Source organism: Tyto alba, unplaced genomic scaffold (genome assembly GCF_018691265.1).
Source record: "Tyto alba isolate M040663 unplaced genomic scaffold, T.alba_DEE_v4.0 Super-Scaffold_13, whole genome shotgun sequence".
Lineage (NCBI taxonomy): Eukaryota > Metazoa > Chordata > Aves > Strigiformes > Tytonidae > Tyto > Tyto alba.
In genome coordinates this window covers 32045500-32066627 of record NW_024881275.1, presented here as the reverse complement: position 1 = coordinate 32066627, position 21128 = coordinate 32045500, and the positions used below count along the sequence as shown (strand labels likewise).

Below are 21128 nucleotides of genomic sequence, written 5' to 3'. Positions count from 1 at the left end.
TAGATACAACACAGTTACCTTCGTGGAATGTATCTATAATCACTTAAGATGGCTTCTGCACCAAGCATCTTTCCTAAAACACGGATAAGACATTACTAATATTCATAACCATGCCCACATTGAAAGTAGTAAGGCATCTTAGCCCTGCTGACTCCGAGTAAAAATCTCAGAAGATGATATAATTAGTAGAGGGGTCTGCCAATAATAAATACACAGGCCACAGAAATGGGAAAACTCCATAAGAATACAGAGCAGTTTCTACAAGTTTCATAGAGCAAGCAGGCCTATCTAGCTCAGAAGGTTTCATTTTTATGTAACAGCTTCAGCTATTTTGAACCTTGCCCTATGTTTTTAAAATCTAGTGTCATCAAAAGGACATTTTATGTCCTTTTAGGTCCCCCAGTCAAGCCACATATCCATAATCTAAAGGCAGCTCTAGCCTGTGACTTATTAAATAAGTACTAAAAGAAAAGGTACCTGTTGGAAGACTTCTAACTTGAAGGATCTATAAAAGTGTATGTCAATTAAAAATTTTAAAAAATAATGTGATTGTAAAATAGAATTTGAATCAAATCAACTGAACTGAGGCAAGGAGGCTCAAGTGACACTCTTCTGACTAAATGAGCTCTTTGCAAAAGAGCAGTGGGAATAACTTCCTGTGACAAAAAAGCAACAGTAATTTCAGTTGCCCTCTAATAGAAAAGCTGACAGGCAGGCAAGGCTAGGTGTTTGTGCTATACTTCCATGGGAAATCTAGTGAGTGCGTCTTCCAGCGCAGCGAACATTCCTTGACTTTGCCACACCTGGTGTTTTAGCTTTTAAAACTTAGGAGTCCTTAAAAAAAAAAAAAAAAAAGAAAAAGAAAAAAAAAGGAAACAAAATACAATAGAACCTTCCATTTTCAGAAATAGCTCATACACAGCTTTTGCAAACCATATTTAACCTCTTGTCATGGTTTAACCCCAGCTGGCAAGCAAGCACCACACTGCCACCCAATTTTCCCAGAGGTTGGTGAATGATGGGGGTGTGAGATACTCACTCAACTTCCTTTCCCACTCTCATCACAGGGGAGAAAAATGTATAATGTATCATACAGTATATAAAAAATGCAGTTGTAAAATAATAGCTAATATATCTCAACTGAACAGATCAAGATGTTCAACACAAACTAATCCTTTTTGCAAAATAACTGTGAAAAAACTCGTCGTTTTCCAGCTAAAGAAGGTATATTAGTAAGAAGCCTTCAGTGACAAGGTACTGTCTTTTCCAGCTGAATTCCAAGAAATCAGAAAAGAATGGGCAGAATATAGGTGTGTATGCAGGTGTGTGCCAGAACTAACAAAGCAAACACTCCCCTCAGCATATGACATTATTTAAGTAAACAAGAACAACAATATCGAAGAGCTTTCCATATTAAGCCCACAAAAACATGGGTGAAGATGTCAAGGCATAACAGACCTTTGAAAAGTCCATCCCAAACAGGATTTCTTGCTTCCACTGAAGTCAGTTATAATATTTCCATTGCCTTGCACATAGGCAGAATTAGGCTAAAACAGAGGGCTGTTTAAAAATTCTACATTAAATCTGTTGCATTCGAAGTGTCATAGATCACCCACAGTAAAAGGGCCGGACAAATTGAAAGAAATTTATACATAAACACAGGATAAAATTTATACATAAACACAGGAAAGCTATACATAAACACAGGATAATTATCAACTTTCTGAAATCTTTATCATATGTATCCTGCCAGATCTTTAACTGAATTAAGTTAGTAAAGAAGGCAAAATTCAAATGTATGAAGACTACCTATACCTCAAGTTAAATACGGTATCAAATGCCACAATATTTATGACAACTGATGTTCTGATAATATTTGAAAATACATGATCCTGTTTTAGAAGTCTCAATATAGGCTTGCAACATAATATATACTATGGACAGACAGCCACGCTGACACGTCTTAGCTCTGAGAAATAAATTACAGAGATTACAAACCATACAAAATACTGATAAAAATCACCTGAGAGCCCCAACATTTTCCTTTTGGAAACCAAAAGTTTCCAAAGTTCTGCTTGTGAAACTGCTCTCATTTGAAGAATGCTCTCAGATTAATTTCAAATATTGATATCCTTAAATTTTCAAGGTTGTGTCTTTTGAGAGGACAAGGAGGAAACTTTAAGTTTTATTTAAAGCTTTTTACTGAAAAAAGTCCTCCTCTGTTTGCCCTTCCTCCAATAATTTAATTTAACTTTTTAATTTTGCAAACAATAAAATATTCTTTTCAAATATATTTTGAAATTTAAAAAAATTTAATTTTTAGAAGTTTACTTATAAAATTGTAGATCTCAATAAATTCCCTTAAATTACTTAAGCCCCAGTAACCTTCGATGAAAAGTAAGCTTCTAAGTCAAGTACATTTATTTAACTGTTTAACAATCAGTCTTTAGGAGAGTAATTTAAAAGAACCATCTATTAAGGTTGGAGTTTAGAAGCACTAAAATCCTTTTCATACATGGCAGCTGGAAGACTGCTAAAAACCAAATTTTTTTTATTCTTAGTAGCATTTCCCTGAAGCAAATACAAGGCCTGCCTGATCTTTCTCACCAGGCCTTCAAAAAGTACTTTATTTCCAGCAAGCAAACAAAAATCAATAACCTACATAAAGTGCCAAAGACAGAAGAGAATATAAGCAAGAGAGGTCATCTGACCTTGGAAATAAAGATGCAGGACCCATATGAAAGATATTATACTCTCACATTAATTACCCAGAACAGCAGCTGTGCTCCAGTAATCAAACATATATGGGAAAGTGCTCTGTAAGCACTCTTAGCTTCACAGTCAGGACTTGATGGATGAATCTGTTTCTAAAATAGAGAAATCAGAGGTTGTATTACTACTGCAGCTAGCTCTTTGCTGAAGGTTAAACCTTCCTGCCTGTAAAGAAGAAAAATTAAACTTCTCCATGTATTTCTTAAGCAACACAAAGAAAAATCTGGAAGTTTAAGGATTTTTCTCTGATACTTTAGAGTAAAAAAGGAAGTATTTAAGCCATCACCAAAGGGCATACTGTCATCTCGGAACAAGATGCTCCAGTGCCACTCAGGAAAAGACATGCAGTAAGCAAAGGTGAAATATATGAGGGTTCAGATTTGTTGTTTCCCAAGTCCAGATGTATAATTACTTGATTTATTGCACATGCAGGCAGAAATGAAGCTATTAAATAAATAAACAAATATATAAAATTATTATTGTTGTTGTTGTTATTATTATTACTATTGTTACAACTATGCCTTTTAGAGTTTACTTTATACGAACACTATGCATTGTATTTTCACAGTCTAATCCTGACTTTCTGGAATAAAAGAACACACTCTTGATAGGTCTGTGTACCGTTGCCGTCTCAAAACAAAGCTGTGTGCCATGTGGAACCAAGACTACACCTACACACACACACACTGTTTTTTGTCACATATGGGATAACAGCATAACCCAGGAGGGGATTGCAGGAGGTCTCCACTCCAAGCCCTGCCCAAAGCACAGCCAGGTCTCAGCTCAGATCAGGTTTTTCTGAGCCTTATCCAGTTGGGGCTTGATAACCTCCAAGGCTGGAGATGGCACAGCCCGTTTGGGCCTTGGCTCCACTGCTGGGCTGTCCTTGTGGGGAAGAAGTTTCTTCCTTATGGTCAGTTTGAACTTCCCCTGTTTCAGCATGCGCCACCTGTCCCAACCCACCCTCCCACCCCACACTGATGTGAAGAGCCCGGCTGCTTCTCCTCCATTCCCTGGGCTGCTGTTGGGTGACCCTGAAGCCATTGCTCCTCCCAGCTGGACCAGCCCTGGTCAGGCAGACTCTCCTCGCAGAGTAAGGGGCTCCAGCCCCACCGTCTCAGCGGACTCCTCTCACCCCCCACCAGTTTGTCAGTGTCACTCCTGTATCAGGGAGCCAGAGCAGAGGCAGTATCCGAGCGCCGAGCAGAGGGGACAGTCCCTGCTCTCCCCTGGCTCTCGGGGTCCTGTCCTGCTCACACCACCCCAGGCACCGCTGCCCCTTTTTTTGCTGCCGGGGCTGTGCCCCAGAGCTGCTCCTTGGCCCCACCAGCCCCAGCCTCTATCACTGTGAGGGGTATTTACATACATATGTTTTTTAAATTATTACTTTCACTTATAAGAAGTATAACTGTTTCCTCTTATTTTGCAGAACTTTTGCAACAGAAAAGTTAGTATGCCAGCTGAGCATGTAAGCAAAACCAGTTTTGTCTTCCCTAGAAAACTCTGGACATAGTTACTGATGTTTTCTATGAAAAAATATCTTTTCTTCGAACGTATTTACCCATAACTCCAAGTCGCACTAGAGACACAGAGACCTCTGACTGAATTTGCAAAGGCATCCCACCAGAAGTGCAAGTTGTCTTGGCACGTTCTCTGAAGAATTCCACAAAGCAGCTATGTTTTTCCAGACTCCAGCAATATTCCAATGTTCCACTGGTACAGATGAGGTTATTTTGACAAAACATAACACAAGCTACCTTTCAAAAAGCATAGTCTTATAGCAAACATATGTCTTTGACACACATCTTCAGAATACTTTTTCTTTTTTTTTTTCTTCTTTTTTTTTTTTTACTTTTTTTCAAAGAACCCCTACGGTATAAAAAGCCTGAGAATTTAACAACATATGCAATGCCCTCTTAGAGAGAATTCCCCACCTCTCCTGTGTTAGATGACTCTCTCTTTTCTGAACTGTAACCTGCTTGGGAAACCTTCTTGCTTCTGCTGCTACGTGCTAAGTAAATTAATCCAAGACAGCTTTAAACAAAAAAAGTTGTGAAATGTATGTTTCTTGCCAGTGAGCAAAAGCAGCACCTGGGAAGTGACACAAACACCCCACCACCTGCACAAACATATGCACATTGGTTCATACTGGTGAGGCTGAACAACTGTGAACTCTCATAATATTGTAATTGTAAAGCAGAAAAGCAGCATGCACAATATTGCTCTGCACACAAAATTTTCTACAAGTACTTGTAGAATCCTTGTATCTCTGTAATATTTCAAACAAGTTTAAACACATTAATTTCAAAGCTACAATTTGCCTTTAATATTTTCTGCAAAGTCTTTTACTCCAATTTTGTTCATAATAACCTTGGAAGCTTCCCTTTCTGAGTACCAGGTCTGCTTCTGAACTCTGCAGCAGCAAAGTTTAAAACACAAACTACTCTGTGTTAGACTGAAAAGCCTTTTATTTTCTAGTAAGGTATGTAAGTTTCAAAAGGGGGTAGCTTCTATCTATATCGGTCTTTTCTGACCACAACTAGCCTAAAAGAGTACACAAATTCCTAACAAAAAGCAAGGAAATACTGCTATTAAAAGAAAGTTGTACACTGGCCCATGCTTACAACATCATCTCAGCCATGGCACCTAGAAGCAATCCCGTGCCTAACAACAGAATTACAACTAGCCAAAGACAAGCACTGTGGCACAAGACTCAGTGGCTTACCATTCACGTTTTTCCACAACTGAAAGCACACAGGAAGTCAAATTTTGGGCACAACAGAGGAAAAAAAAACACAAACCCATGAGTTTATGACCAAAGAATCACTGAGCTAAAAGAACAGGACCATCACAGGATTTAAGTCTGCAGCAGAAAAAAAAAAAAAAAAAAAAAATGTATTGGGAAGACATAGTTACATCTATTGTTTAGATATGATTAGTTATAAACATCCCCATATATAACACAATTAAACATTATGTTATTAACACCAGAGATCCATATGGAACAATAATGAATGGAATACACAAACCACGCTGGAATGGAAGTAAATTGGATTAAGCCACAGCATGCACCTGAGTAACTCAAAGGCAGATCATACCTCAGATTTCAGCTTTCCACTATTTCTAAATCTACTCTGGCTCTCTCCAGGGTATAAAATTCTGTAGTGGAAAGGGTGCACATGTGTCAGCAGCTGACTTCCTAAACCACATCATCTCAGACTAACCCTGTGATTACAGGGAATTAATTTGTATTTCTGCTTTCAATCTAAAAATTGTTTACATCAGCTCCTAATTATCTCTTTAAGTTGAATTCACATCATAACTAAAGAAACCTGAACAAGTCACACAACTCTCCAGTGGAGTCTGGAAGTGTCATCACTCCCTGGATGACAGATAACAGAATATTAGGACCATACCATGTTCTGTCTCAACAGCGTTTTTAGAATTAAAAAATGGAGAGTTATGTACCTACTTTTGTTCTTGAACTTTTTGTTTTGATAACATAACTTCACCCTTGATACAAGTCTTCAGAAGCACAAACTCATTTCATCTACTGCAGCACATAAACAGTTGAAACTATGGACGACCAGTTTAAAAAAATGGCGATATATCTGATAAATCTTATCTTTTCATAAGATTTGAAAAGTACTTTAGGAATAAAACAATTAATTATTATATTTACAAATTTAACAGCTTATTGAAAACAAATTATTTACTGCCTATGCAAATCACCTCTACTTGTTTTTAATATGGGTTTAAAACAGATAAGAAGCAGCATTTTGCAAGTCTTCAATTAATGAGAATTTTTTTAATAAAAGTAATAATTAGCTTTAGGCATGCTAGTTATTAAACTGAGCATCTGAAGAAAAAAATCAGTTTCCAGTTCCATTGAACCTGAGCACACTGAACAGCTGACAACCAGTATGCAGTCAACAATTAAGCCAGCATAATAGACAGAGGATTAAAAAAAAAAAAAAACCAAACAAACAGCTACTTCATTTCCTGCCCATGGGCCTCCTTCCTTCAGGCCCATGCCTGCCCCCATGAAAAGAAAGGGAAGCTGAGAGAAACCTGCACCTGACAGAAAAGAATGCCAAACTTATGTTAATAGCAAACAGATTTATAATTACCAGAGCTAATGAGCCCTCAAAAAACATTTATCTTTTCTCTCTTTACAATTCTCATCTTATTCAAAACTAAAATTTAAACCTGAACAAGAAATAACATTCAGTAATCTTCAGTGCAGACAGGCCAGATCTCGTAATGCTTTAGGGCACCAGAGAAAGAGAGTGCTCTGATCAGAAAAGGAACAGACCTTTCTCACCGCCTTTTAACACTGAAGTCCTGCTTACACAAGAAACAGCGGCAGTGGACTCCAGGAGTTTCTGAAGCCATCCATCTGCTGCCAGAGGAAGGTTAACTAACATGGCCCAAACAGAAGAGATGAACAAAAAGCAGTAGAGAAAAATCTAGAAAAGGGTTCACGTGCAACCTCTATAGTAAAGTATAAAAATTAGACACACTAGACTGAAGATGCTTAAAAAAAAAAAAGTCACAAATCCCAGTTGTAACTGATTGAAGGAATGAATCTGACTGTCACCAATCAGAATGATTAAGCATCATAAGTCCTATGGCAGCTAAGGTAAGGGAAATTTGGGTTTCTTTTTCACTCTGCTGTGCTTCTCTGACAGGTTACCAATGGCTTTACTCCTGGGTGTATTATGGATTACATATTTAATTAGCAGCCAGCTAATCTAAAATTTTGACCACTGAAATTGTTACTATAGTATCTAAATCATGGTTAATAATAAAATTCATTTCCAAAGAATCAAGAGAAATTGTAACAGTATATAAGCAATGTCAAAACACAACATTTAAGATCAATACTACAATGTAAGACTAGCTTCAATCTCTGTTATAGGTACAACTATTAAAAATTAATCTTTACTAAATCTGAGCATATAGTTGTTTGTAATGTACCATTTTGTCTCCTCTGTATAAATGGGTAGAACTCTCTCAGAGGTCACAGTAGAAAATGCTGACTCTCTAGTGATGAATTCTGAATACAAATGGTGTTGTCTTTACACTAGGAACATTTTTATAGCAATGAAAACTATGTCTCCCTATTTAAACAAAGAGGGATTAGATCTATACTACACAAAAAGTTGCAAACCGACCCAGCAAGCCCAATACTCTTTCAATTTCCTTTCAGATGCCAGCAATAGTATAATACAGAACTGTAGACATAGGTAAAAAATTTGGGAAATTAGTTTGATGTATTACCAATGAAATCAGACTGAAGGACTGCACCCTGTGGAAAGGACCCATGCTAGAGCAGTTCATGAAGAACTGCAGCCCGTGGGAAGGACTAATGTGGAGAAGTTGGTGGAGGACTGCCTCTTTTGGGAGGGACCCATGTTGGAGCATGGGAAGAGTGTGAGGAGTCCTCCCCCTGAGGAGGAAGGAACAGCAGAAACAGTGTGTGATGAACTGACTGCAACCCCCATTCCTTGTTCCCCTGCGCTGCTTGGGGGGAGGAGGTAGAGAAATCAGGAGTAAAGTTAAGCCTAGAAGGGATGGGCGAGACAAAGGTGTTTTTAAGATTAGGTTTTATTCCTCATAATCCTAGTCTGATTTGATTGGTAATACATCAAACTAATTTCCCAAATTGAGTCTATTCTGCCTGTGATGGTAATTGCTGAGGGACCTCTCCCTGTCCTTATCTTGGCCATGAGTCTTTCCTTATATTTTCTCTCCACTGTCCACCTGAGGAAGGGGAATGATAGAGCCACTTTGATGGGCACTTGGCTTCCAGCCAGGGTCAACCCACCACATTTATCAATTTTGTTATGGAAACCAAAGTTCTCAAGTGAGTTAAACTCTAAAGTTTTAAATTCTTTAATTCAGTCAAGCCACAGGTTCTGTCAGGTATACAGAAACATTTGAATGGTTTTGAGACCACTTCAAGAAACGAAGACGGGTCTGCTAAAATGTGAGAGAAGGCTCTTCAGCAAATATGCAGCCTTCAGGAAAATCAAGTTAAACAACAGACACTGAAGTCCAGCTAGTTAGTCTGTTAGTCTAATTAGCTTCCTTCAGCTGAGAGAAGCAAGTTGCAGAATACTGTTTCCAGGAGAGGTTGTTTCAAAGAAAAAAAAGGCTAAAGTAGCAGAACAGTACACTTGTGGAGGAAAAAAAAAAGCCTCTGGGACACCTAAAAATAACTTTTTACTTCTTAAATGTATCTGTAACAAATCTAGTAGTTAAGAAGACAACAGAGCAACACATCTTTATCTAAAAATCTGTTTCCTATCTTCCCAAAACCAAATCCAAAAGCACAGGATCAACTGGTACAGAAATGGTGCCGAACCCCATGTAACTTCCTAGATTCTGTCACACGATCAGTGAAAGGATTTGTTCTGAGGCATCTGTTATTACCTGACAGCTTCAAGCTAAGCATACTCCCTCATAAAGAGCAATCATGGCTCATACAGTAAAAAATAAGATACCTGATCCTCCTTTAATTCATTTTATTTCACAAGTTTCAAAGGAGTTATACCTGAGTTAAGCTGGAAAAGTGGGATAGATGAGATACAGAACTTGCTTACCTCTCATAGTATAACGTGCCACTGCCTGGCAACTGTGACACCTTGCTACTGAAAACACTAGATTTTACAATCCCTGCCCACCCTGCCCCCACTTTCATCCTAGGGAAAAAAAAAAAAAAAAAAGAAAAAAAAGCATTGAAATCAACAGCTCTTATTTTGATTAGACTTACACTTTACTACATGTTTTTTGACACTTTTCTAGAAAGGCTTGGAAAAGGAAATACGTAAGATGTGGAGATGTTATTCAGACTGGAGAAGAATGAGGAAGACAGAGAGATGAGGCAACTAAAATTCCAAAGTCTTTGATTATGGTGGGCATATCACCTCTTTTCCACCTGCTTCTCATCATTGAGAACAACTGAATTAACACTTCCTAGCTGCCATAGCATAAGCTCCTTTTCAAGGACCCGATGTATGCCTGGCTTATTTTATTGAGAAGAAGGTTATAAGTATTAACGAGTTTACCTCTTCTTTCTGAGTGACAGCAAGATGTCACAGCCCATATTGGCTTCCATTCACAGAAATTAATTAAGAATGTAAGGGCTGCAGGCTATCAAAACCTCATGAAGAAACTGTGGAATCCCACTAAAAAAGAGATTTCATTTAAGGGTATAGTCACAGCTGAAAATTTACCAAAAAAAAAAAAGTGGTTTCAAGCTGCGATATTCCTGCAATTAATGCTACAATAGATTTGAGCCTGTATCTACATAACTTTAATTCTCAGGAAATAAAAGAAAATATCACATGAAACAAAAACTATGGAGCAAAACAACAGATGCAAAGGAGGAGGAAGTAGGAATGCACATATATAGGTTACAGGAGATTAAAATTACCTTTTTTCTTCCCTCTGTATGGACAGCTTTTTCTTCTACTCTATTTTGTTACCATTTTAGCCCACAATAGTAAACCCAATCTCATCTCCAACCATCAAGTTCTAATAACACCTGCAGATCCTTTTACTTCTATTTCAAGGACAAGCTGCTCATTCAGCCCACATTAAAAAAACCCCGAAGCTGAACAGATCAGCTCACAAGTTTCCAGAGGCTTGAAGGAAAACTGATCTGCCACCTATATTTTCTCACAGATTTGCAACTGTGTTGCAGTGCTACACTGTGAAGACAGCCCCATGGTCCCCTCCAAAACCGCAGGGAAGGTTGTCACACGTTTACTTCCCAAGCATAGTCCTGAGCGATTAGAGCAAAAATTCTCAAGCACATCTTCCCACTGTTATGACCTTTCTGAAATGATGTAGCCACTTCTCAGCACCAGAGGAGACGCACCACTAGGCACAACACAACAGATTTTCAGCTTCAAGAGGCCTGTCTGGCTAGACCAGCACCCACCTGCATTTGACTGGCCTCTCCAGACCTGTCTGCCTCTTTTCCAGGCTTTCCAACAGCAAAGCTTTTAGCCTGAAACATTAACAATTTCTGCACCTTCAGGGACTCGGGAAGCAAGATACACCCTGTGCTCCTCCCCAGAGCTGATGAGAGAAGGATTAGTTATTCAGATAAGGAGGACATCAACATCACTCTCTTTTCTCTGCTCTGAGGAAGATCTTGACTGAGACCTACTTTTCAGCACAAGCACATTTCTGTTGGTGGAAGTAGCTGCTCCAAGTCAACTACACACAAAATCTGTTCCCCAGACATAATTAAACCCTAATGAAGGCTGGCATTTCTCCACAACTGCAGCTCAGAACAGAGCTTGAAGAGTGTTAGTAATTGCGCTGTACACAGCTCAGGGTCCTTAGATTTCCCTCTCAAACAGCAGCTTGCTCAGAAATTACAGTCTGAGCAAAGGAGATGGGCATGACGCCTGGCTAGAGCCACAGGGGTGCCATCAGGTTAAGAAAAAAAAAAAATGTATCTGTTGATGCTAATCAAGTTAACCAGAACACTTACTACTAACAGATTATGATAATCAAAACCATATGTATTCTGTCAAAACCGCAAAACTTTCCATACACTTGCCAGTCTCTACCTACTAAGAAAACAAACTCACTGGACCACAATTACACAGGAGAGTTCAGAAGATATCAAAGGAAATTGAGGGGAGTCACCTAAAACCACTTTTCACAGCCCTATGCAACATTGACAGATAGAACCTCCACACAAACCAGTGCCAGCCAAGTAATGCATACAGACAACGGGAAAAAAAGGATATAGTGTAACAGCATTTAAAGATGCAGTCGTAAGTGAAACAGAACACCAATAAAAGATTTTCTAAACTCGTATAGGGTGGCAGTTATTTTCTATTTAAAATTATTTGTTCCCCACCCCTCAGTGCTTTTGTCTCCCTTTCAAAAGGAACTGACTTTAAAAAAAAATTCAAATGGCTCACATTTCTGTAAAAGTAAGTTACTTTGTCTTCTCTTTTTATATAGCAATACTTAGATTTTAGTAGAACAGAATATTGCACTTAAAATATTTTCATTATGCATTCTTATCCTTATCAAATCTTTTTATATTATTAACACATCCAAGTAGTGGAATTACAGGAGAGAAAAGCAGAAACTAAAAGTTTGTAAGGTAAAATACACTTCACATGGATAAACTTACAGGAAGAACAGTACAGTCATTAAATGTTTCAATAATTGAAGTAATTAAAATATTTAGGTATTCATCTATTAACATTTTTCTCCTTTTTGCTTGCAAACAGTCTAAGAGTCAATGGCTCCTCTCACTTATCCTCAGAAGTTATTATTAAGGGAATGTATTTCAAAGACACTCATGACCTTTTCACTCCAGGAAATGGAAGCCCTAATTATTTTGCTTTACTACATTTTTTAAAGAGAAAATAAGATGCCTCTTAAATGTTCTATAATACCTATATAAGAAGGATTCTATAATGCCAGGGAATGGTATATTTAAAGTTATTTTACTTTATTTTTTTACCCCTTTTCAGGGAAGGACCATATCTCCTACAATAGAATGTCTTTCTCTTCTGACATCCAAGCTTAAGTGTGCCACTTAGGGCCCTATTATCTAGTGGTATTTAACTCAAATTAAAAGCCATGCTGCTCTGGTCTGTGCTATCTATAAGGCAAAGGAAGGGTTTGGACCTCTCTTCAAGTATCTGACCTTTGCGTAAGTGACCTTATATGCATGCACATACTAATTTCCCTTTTCTTTGCTGTACTACAGCTTAATTTTGGTTTTAACTTCTTAAATTCAGGACAAAAAAGTACTGATGATGTGATTTCTCTCATGGAAACGTGCTTTAAAATTATGATAGGAAGCCACAGAATTAACTTTAAATATGGAAGTGAATTAAAAAAGCAATGAAAATAAGAAAGAATTATGTATTTCTCCCAGATCTGTAGGTTGCTTCATGATTACGTTAAGATTAAAACTTCACTACAGAATTTGACACTGTGTTTCAAACCAGTCAGGTAGATGGCTACTGTCGGTATTAAGCTACATGGACTCCTCTGGACAAGTAAAGCTTTTAGCTCTACAGAAGTTGTAAAACCCCATGTTGATCAGTAAACCTGACTCCCTAAAAAGCACAAACCATTATGACCCCCTAAGATCTTGCTTGCTTGAACTGCAGCATTAACCATTTGGAAAGACCAGTTTGTCAACCCACAACATCCATTCCATTATCCTACACAAGACTGATGTTAAGCTGCCACACTACGATGATCCAGTCATTAACTTTACCTTTTAAAATATCAGAACAACATAAACTTCCTTACAGTCTTCTGACACTCTGACATTGTTATAACAGCTATGGGAGTCCAAAAGGCTCTTTTGCCACTTCTGTCATTCTACACATGTTAAATCATTTATATGAATAGAACAATTTTTATGTAAAAAGCAGCTGGTCAACAGTAGGAATTTAGCATGGCCAAGTTTAAGGAGTTTTGAACAGGCCAGTTTCTGCAGACAGCTCAAATACACAACATCCAAGCTCTGGAACTAAGAGTGAGTCACTACAAGCTGAAGTAGTATTTAAGAAATTTTATTAAAGTAGGTACACAACTAAGTAAATCACAGTCAGTCCTGGGAAAACACTCTTTGCTCTTTCAGACCTATGACCAGAGTTTTGGCTTTCTGAAAGTCTCTGAACTTCTGATTCTCATCAGTTCTAGAAGAAAAAAAAGACTGAAAAAGGAAATGAAGAGAAAGGGAAGGGGAAGGGGAAGGGGAAGGGGGAGGGGAAGGGGAAGGGGAAGGGGAAGGGGAAGGGGAAGGGGAAGGGGAAGGGGAAGGGGAAGGGGAAGGGGAAGGGGAAGGGGAAGGGGAAGGGGAAGGGGAAGGGGAAGGGGAAGGGGAAGGGGAAGGAAAGGGGGCAGAACAGCCCCACACACACCTGCAGCTTGTGAGAGTGAATAGATTGTCACTTACACATGTCAGAGCCAGTTTCTCAGAGCAGGTCTACATTTGCATTTTAGTTTGTATCCGATGTACATCTTTGAAGGTCACCTTCTGATGGGCCACACACACTGCACTTCAGCGCACAATGCAGAGCAGACTTGGAGATCACATAATGGATTTCTTTCAAACAACAATCAATTGGCAGAAGAGAGATCCAGGAGGGCACTCAATTTGTTCAATCTTCTGGTGAGCATTCAGGCACAGAACCAGTCCAGATCTAATGCGATATGAGACTCCTCAAACGTGTCTAAGTCCATTTATTAGGTCCCTGATACTAAACATTTTGTCCTACAGATCCACTCAGGCTGCAGCTAGGTCAGGGACAGCCCCAGAGCAGTTCCACAAAAACATTTGTTTGATACTATCAATCATCTTTTCTAACTCATGTTCACTCTTCTAATCACATGGGAATATTTTCTCTCTGATGCTTTTTCACTGGTGGGCCAGAGAATATGGGAAGAAAAGGTAAGACAAAAACATTATGGACATAGATGAAATATTTGAGAAACAAGTACATTCTGGTAACTGCTTGAATACTCAGATGGTTCTTACAAACTCAGAGTCAGAAAAATACTGATTGGAAGTGACTGCTGGAGATCATCCAGAGCAGCCAGCTCCTCAAAGTGGAACTAATGCCAATACCAGATTGTGTTGGTCATGGCTTTGTCTTGCCAAACCTCAAAACCCTCTGCATATGGGTTATTGCACCGTCTCTCTGGGCAACATGTTCTAGTTTTGCACTAGCCTTACAGGGAGGAATTTTTCCATTGTATTCAATCTAGACATGCATTACTATAATCACTTGGTGCAGCTGAAACATCAGAATTGACTTTACCAACAAATTCCTCATTTGTTCATGTAATGTGCCTGTTCATAAGAGTAAATATGAGCTTGGGAAAAAACACCCAGAGAATAAGGAGAAAGAAAAACAGGGCAAAAAGCAAGGGTGGAGGGGCAGCAGAAAAGAAGACAAATATGACACACAAGGTGTATTAACAAGGGAAGAATTGCTTCATAATAGTGCCTTCTGCAATTATCTCTCCTTCAAATGGTTGCAAGCAATCTAGCTGAAAATCTGGCATTCAGTTTTAAAACCTTGCCAGCAGTGTAGGTTTTGATCATTTAATCTAAATTCTCCTTCACATTAGTGTTTGGATTCCTCACTCTTGCAAAAATAAATAAAACATGAGAGTCGACACTTGCTTATTACCAAATCCATGGTCATGTTTTGCTTTCATTTTCTCTGCATGTGTCCTAGTGGTTTTTGCCTTTAAAAGTATTTTTCTAAAATACATTAAGAATCATAACAAAACTGCATAAGCCACAAAGAAAAATAAAAAGTCTTGAGGCAAGGTGGGGGGGAGGAAGCAGGAAAATTGGCATCTAACTTCTTTACAGAGTATTTAGAAATTCCATTTTTTACTCCTGAATATATTATGAATTTCATTGTATGGGATCATTAAACATTGGCTAAGATTTATCTGGGACACTGAAAAATTTCAAAAAATCACATTAATCTAATTCAGTTAGAAACAGACTTGTGAATTACTATTATTTCAGACTGAAATTGTTAAATGAAACTACAGCTCCAGTATCTCTACATACATGTAATGTTTCCTAACCAACAGACTGTAACTTTCATGTAACCACATTTGACAGTGCTATTAAGAGATTCTTCTTTTACACACCAGGGTGCGTTGGGTTGACCCTGGCTGGATGCCAGGTGCCCACCAAAGCTGCTCTATCACGCCACTCCCCAGTTGGACAGGTGGAGGGAAAAATACAATGAAAGGTTCATGGGTTGACATAAGGACAGGGAGATCACCCAGCGAGCACTGCCACAAGCAAAACAGACTCGACTCAGGGAAATTAATTATTACCAATCAAATGAGAGTTAGATAATGAGAAATAAAACCAAAACTTAGAACCACCTTCACCCCACCCCTCACTTCTTCCTGGGCTTTACTCCTGATTTTCTCTACTTCCTCCCAAGTGGCACAGGGGGATGAAGAATGGAGGTTGTGGTCTGCTCATCATACAGCGTCTCTGCCACTCCCTCCTTTACATGCTCTTCCTCTGCTCCAGCATGGGGTCCCTCCCACGGGGTGCAGTCCTCCACCAACTTCTCCAACGTGAGTCCTTCCCACTGCCTGCAGTCCTTCAGGAACACACTGCTCCAGCGTGGGTGCCTCACGGGGTCACAAGTCCTGCCAGAAAACCTGCTCCAGTGTGGGCTCCTCTCTCCACGGGGCCACAGGTTCTGCCAGGAGCCCGTCCCAGTGCAGGCTTCCCACAGGGTCACGGACTTCTTTGAGCACATCCACCTGCTCTGGTGTGGGGTCCTCCACGGGCTGCAGGTGGAGATCTGTTCCACTGTGGACCTCCAATGACTGCAGGGACACAGCCTGCCTCACCATGGTTTTCCCCATGGGCTGCAGGGGAATCTCTGCTCTGGTGCCTGGAGCACCTGCACCCCTCCTTCTTCACTGACCTTGGTGTCTGCAGGGCTGATTCTCTCACATGTTCTCGTTCCTCTCACACGCTGCTGTTGCACAGAATTTTTTCCCCTTCTTAAATAGGTTATCACAGATGCACTTCCCTACCACTCATGGGCTCAGCCTTGGTCACCAGCAGGTCTGTCTTGGAGCTGGCTGGCACGGGCTCTGTTGGATGTGGGGGAAGCTTCTGGCATCTTCTCATGGAAGCTACCCCTGCAGCTCCCCTGCTATCAAAAGCTTGCCATGCAGACACACAGGGTACACGAGTACCGTGTGCCAGTTGTACCAATGTAACACTTCAGTTATGGTCAAGAAAGAACTTTTCACTACTTGAAGAACAAAACAGCTTTCTGAGTTAATTCTCTTATGCTGTCATTCCTGAAAGGTAAGCACTAGTCTGCATGCATGCAGATTTTTTTTTAGGACCAAAAGGGGCAATACACCATCTTGCCCACATTACAGGCCAAAAAAAAATTAATTCTGTAATTCTAGAGCAACTCCATCTACATGTTGGTTTGTTTACAGGTTCCTAAATGTACTCACATCACTCCCTAAAATGATTAATGGTGCTGGCAAGTTGAAGCTGCAGCACAGTCTAACTCTTCCACTTGTACAAGCACAAAATTATGGCCTTCACGTAATTCTCAAAAAAACCCCACCTACAAGCCTTAATAAAGCACTGCAGTTTGCCAAAAGTGTCTGATCTAACACCTCTCAACACTGCACTGCTATAAGTAAATTCACCTCTGAACCACTGCAAGAAAACTGTTTCAAGGAATCATAAAACTAAGGAAATGCAGTAATGTCCAACAGACAAAATTCACCTCTGAACCAACTGCACCAATTGCTCTGTCACTCTCTCACACACACACATGCACCCCCCTTTAGGCAGAATGAAGCATGGCTCGTTGTGCAGAAATTGGAACAATTTATGATGCTCTGCCATGAGACAAAAACTATGAACTAAAAACTATTGTGAAGATAGAGTCAGAAATTCCACTTCGTGTCCTACCAAAATAACCTAACAAGATATCAAAAAACACAGTGCACCTTTCCAAAAGAAAAACATCCATCACTAGACGAATGCTTAAAAGCAAAAGACTTCGCTACACAAGTTATCCCAAGTAGCTTTGCCAAAAGCCCAAACATTTAAGAAAAGTAAATAAATAACCAAAATCCCAGAAAAGGCACAAGTAGAATAAACTTGCCCATGAAGCAGATTAAGGCTAATAGCAGTGATGTCTTTTGATATTACTTAAGATTTGACAAAGATGCATCTTTTTTAATAGCACTTACTTTTTGAAAGCAGTGTTTGAATACTTTTCAGTGTTTTGTCTTCTGTATGTTTTGAGCTAAGAAACACACATGGATAACTGCTTTAAGCTAAGCAGATCTCACTTTTTGTCAGCCAAGATTACAATAGTGTGTTATCTGATGATATGAACAAGGTGACCACAGGGCAAGACTCCAGGTTATATGATCCTTGTGACAACATGGGGGGTTGGACTAGATGACCTTTAAAGGTCCCTTCCAACCTCAAACATTCCATGATGCTACAAAAAATGAGCTAAATCTAAGCTCAATGATGGAAATGTAGCTTCTATACCTCTATTCTCCACAAAGGTCCTTTTTTCAAGCTTGCAGATTGGCTTTTCCATTCTGGAAACATATATTTTTTTATAGGTAGCTGTATCACAAGACGGTCTGTTAAATGTGTAAACCTTTTTCAGGAAAAAATGGTGCAAAAGTTGACTCTGTATTCAGACTAGGAAGAGCTGACACAAGATTTGCCTATAATTACTGCTAATATGTAGGAATGACCCTTGGAAATACAGACATTTCTGATGTAATTTCTTTGTAGAATTATATTTATCAAAACTAAATTCCAAAACTTATGTGATCTATTCCCTTCTGAGTTGTATTTTCAGAATTATCTCCAGTAACAAAGAAAATAAGATGTTCCATATAGAACTAAATTTTTCACTATTTGACTTACCAACATCGAGTTTTTATAAAGCTCAGTATGAAATTTGGTTCAAATATCTATACACTAACCACTTCACACACTGTACAAGATTATCACCTCTAAAGTAGAGATCAGAAGCAGGTCCAATCCACATCAATCCAAGCATACACATGCAAACCTCATATCAGGCTGGAAGGTAAATGTACAAACCGAAAGAAGTGCATAAAAGACATTTGGAAGGTACTGGTCAAATCATTTGACAGCAGAAGGCTATTTTAATCCAATGAGATAGGCATCCCAACACATACAGGAAAAGTTGCAGGACCACGGGATCAGAGAGTAGGAATGGATCAAATTATGTCATGTCCTGACTCCTCAAAAGCAGTTCCACTGATGTGGGACAGACCATTCAGATTTTCCTGCAAACCTTCCAAGTAGGGATTTCACAGAGCAAAGATGCAACAGAGGGACAAACTCCAACATCACAAAACCTCTGACATTCACATGGAAAGGAATCTTATGATGTCCTGCTGTGCTGCTCTCTGCGCATGTCTTTGCAAACCCAGCATATTTAGTTGTATGCTACACACAGCCACAAACATGAGAAATGCTACAGAAGCAAACCCAGCCCCACCAAGATCTAAGGCAGAGGCAAGCATTTAAAACCTTCCTTCAAAGCACTCAAAACCTTAAAAGCAGGTTACAAAAAACCCAAAGGATAAAAGTAGCTTTTTCTCACATAGCTCAAAATGGACTGAAGAGTCTGGCAATAGGTTTTTGCACACCTGGGTATGATGACTGTATATAAAACAAATACCAAGTATTTAAATCAGACAGTCTGGAAGCAAGCAGCAAACAGTCTGCATCAGTTATATTGATGTGCAAAGTCATTGAGGAGAATGCAAATTAGCACATATTAGACTGATTATTTTCTCAAGCGGACAGCGTGTAACCTTAACAGAGACACTGAAAGCTAGAAAAAGGTCAGCAATAGAAAACTGTACAAATAAACTATGACCTCGATCCTTTTATCAAGTATAGAAATGGACCTAAATAACAGCAGCAAAGCATGATTCCCAACTCTGCATACAATTCCAAGCACGTCAGAACAAGCATGAGCATTGTGTTGCATGTGCAAAGTAAGATACATCTTATGTAAATATCTGCTCTAGCAAAGTTGAGAGAAAATACAAAATAGATAATCCTAACCTAACAGCAATAAACCTAACAGCAAAAACCTAACAGAAAAAAATCACTGTAATGACAGAAAAACTGCTATATTATAAAAAAGAACACAGAAAATCCCTTTCCTCCCTAAAGGTTCAAAAAACCTCCAATTAATTCTTTGTACGACAGTATTTAATTTCACATGGTTTGGGAATAACAATAACAATATAATTCAGGTAATCAAACATGTTGAGAAGCCAAAATACAGATTTATTTTTCATCTTATAGGAGTCAGAGCATGCAAACATTTTAAAGGGCTCATCCAGGAAACCTGAATATTACAAAAAATGAAAAAGAGAAGAAATCGGCAAACTCACCAGTCCAACTTGAAGTAGAACAAAGCAGAGTCAACTGCAGAGTCAACAACCTCAAGATCAATAATCTATACCTACTGTGAAGAACTAAACCACCAAAAAATAAGCAAGAGAGCATTGATTGGGACCATACAGGGAACAACAGCATCTGAGTGACTACAAAACGCAGCAGCCAAAGGCTGCTGAGCAGTGACAATGTGACGGCTCCCTTGGCGCTCGGCCATGGCAAGCGCAGCTAAATCCCATCCCCACACATTCCCTGTAGGTCCCAGAGGGGTCGGCTTTGCCAGTATCAGGCTCTGTAGCATCACCGCCCAGATTTTCCTCATCTCAGACCTGTTCCTGCATTTTAGAAAATGCAGCTGTAGCTCTCACCCTTTGCTGCCTGTTTTGCCTAGAGTAATCAAACTCCTCAAAATAACAGTATTAAAGAAATGTGGAAACAAACTACTTCCGTTCCTCCTTCCCCGAAAAAAATAATTCTTTTGGTCATATGCCAGGCAGTTCTTCACATGTATGTACACATGTGGGGAAAGATGGGTCCCTTCTGTGAGAGTTTAGCCAGGCAGCAGGGACAGAAGAAGTCCATGTCCGGACTGGTACCTGCAGCACTGGCTGGCATAGCGGCATTGCCAACCACAAATCGAAGCACTCCGGTGATGGTATTGAAGGGCCATCTGCAAGCATATTAGCTTCCCCAGATTTCCTAACAACGCGGTGGTTTTGTTGGATTTTTTTCAGTAAATCACACTTTCTCCCCCTTTTTGTCCCAAGGCCTGCATTTCTCCTGTCACAGCAGAAAAAGCCCCCACCTTGATCCCCAGGCAGCTGCACCGCTTTCTCGTGGCAAACCCCAAAACCACCCACCCCATGTCCCCTAGGCGAACCTGAGGCTACTCAAAACTCTTCAGCTACACACTGCCATAACTGCTTCCAGGCTCCAAGTTTCCCAGTACAACCACTTGCCAAATCTAAGCCGTAATTTAAGAAGAGACCACTTCACTTTCCCCCCACCCCGAGGTAACTACCCCAGTTGCTCTGTACGGGGTGCAGCACCCCGGCAGTGGCAGCGGGGGGCTGCGGGGCGGCCCCGGTGAGGAGTGGCCGGGGCTCCACGGGCTGGAGCAGAGATTCCCCTGCAGCCGGCGGAGAGGAGCCCACACAGGAGCAGGTTTCCATCAGGAGCTGTGGCCTGTGGGAGACCCCCACCGGGGCTGTCCCTTGCTGAAGGACTATACCCCACCCCATGGGAGGGACCCACCCTGGAGCCGGAGCAGTTAGCTCGTGAAGGACTGCAGCCCGTGGAAAGGACCCACGCTGGAACAGCTCGTGAAGGACTGCAGCCCACGGGAGGGACCCCA

General features: G+C 40.0%; 1 protein-coding gene across 2 annotated transcripts in view; it reads right to left on the bottom strand.

Annotated features, from left to right (window-relative positions):
• The window catches only part of APBA1 (amyloid beta precursor protein binding family A member 1), a 110635-nt gene that overhangs the window by 42438 nt on the left and 47069 nt on the right, over positions 1 to 21128 (bottom strand). The gene's annotated exons all lie outside the window — the stretch shown is intronic.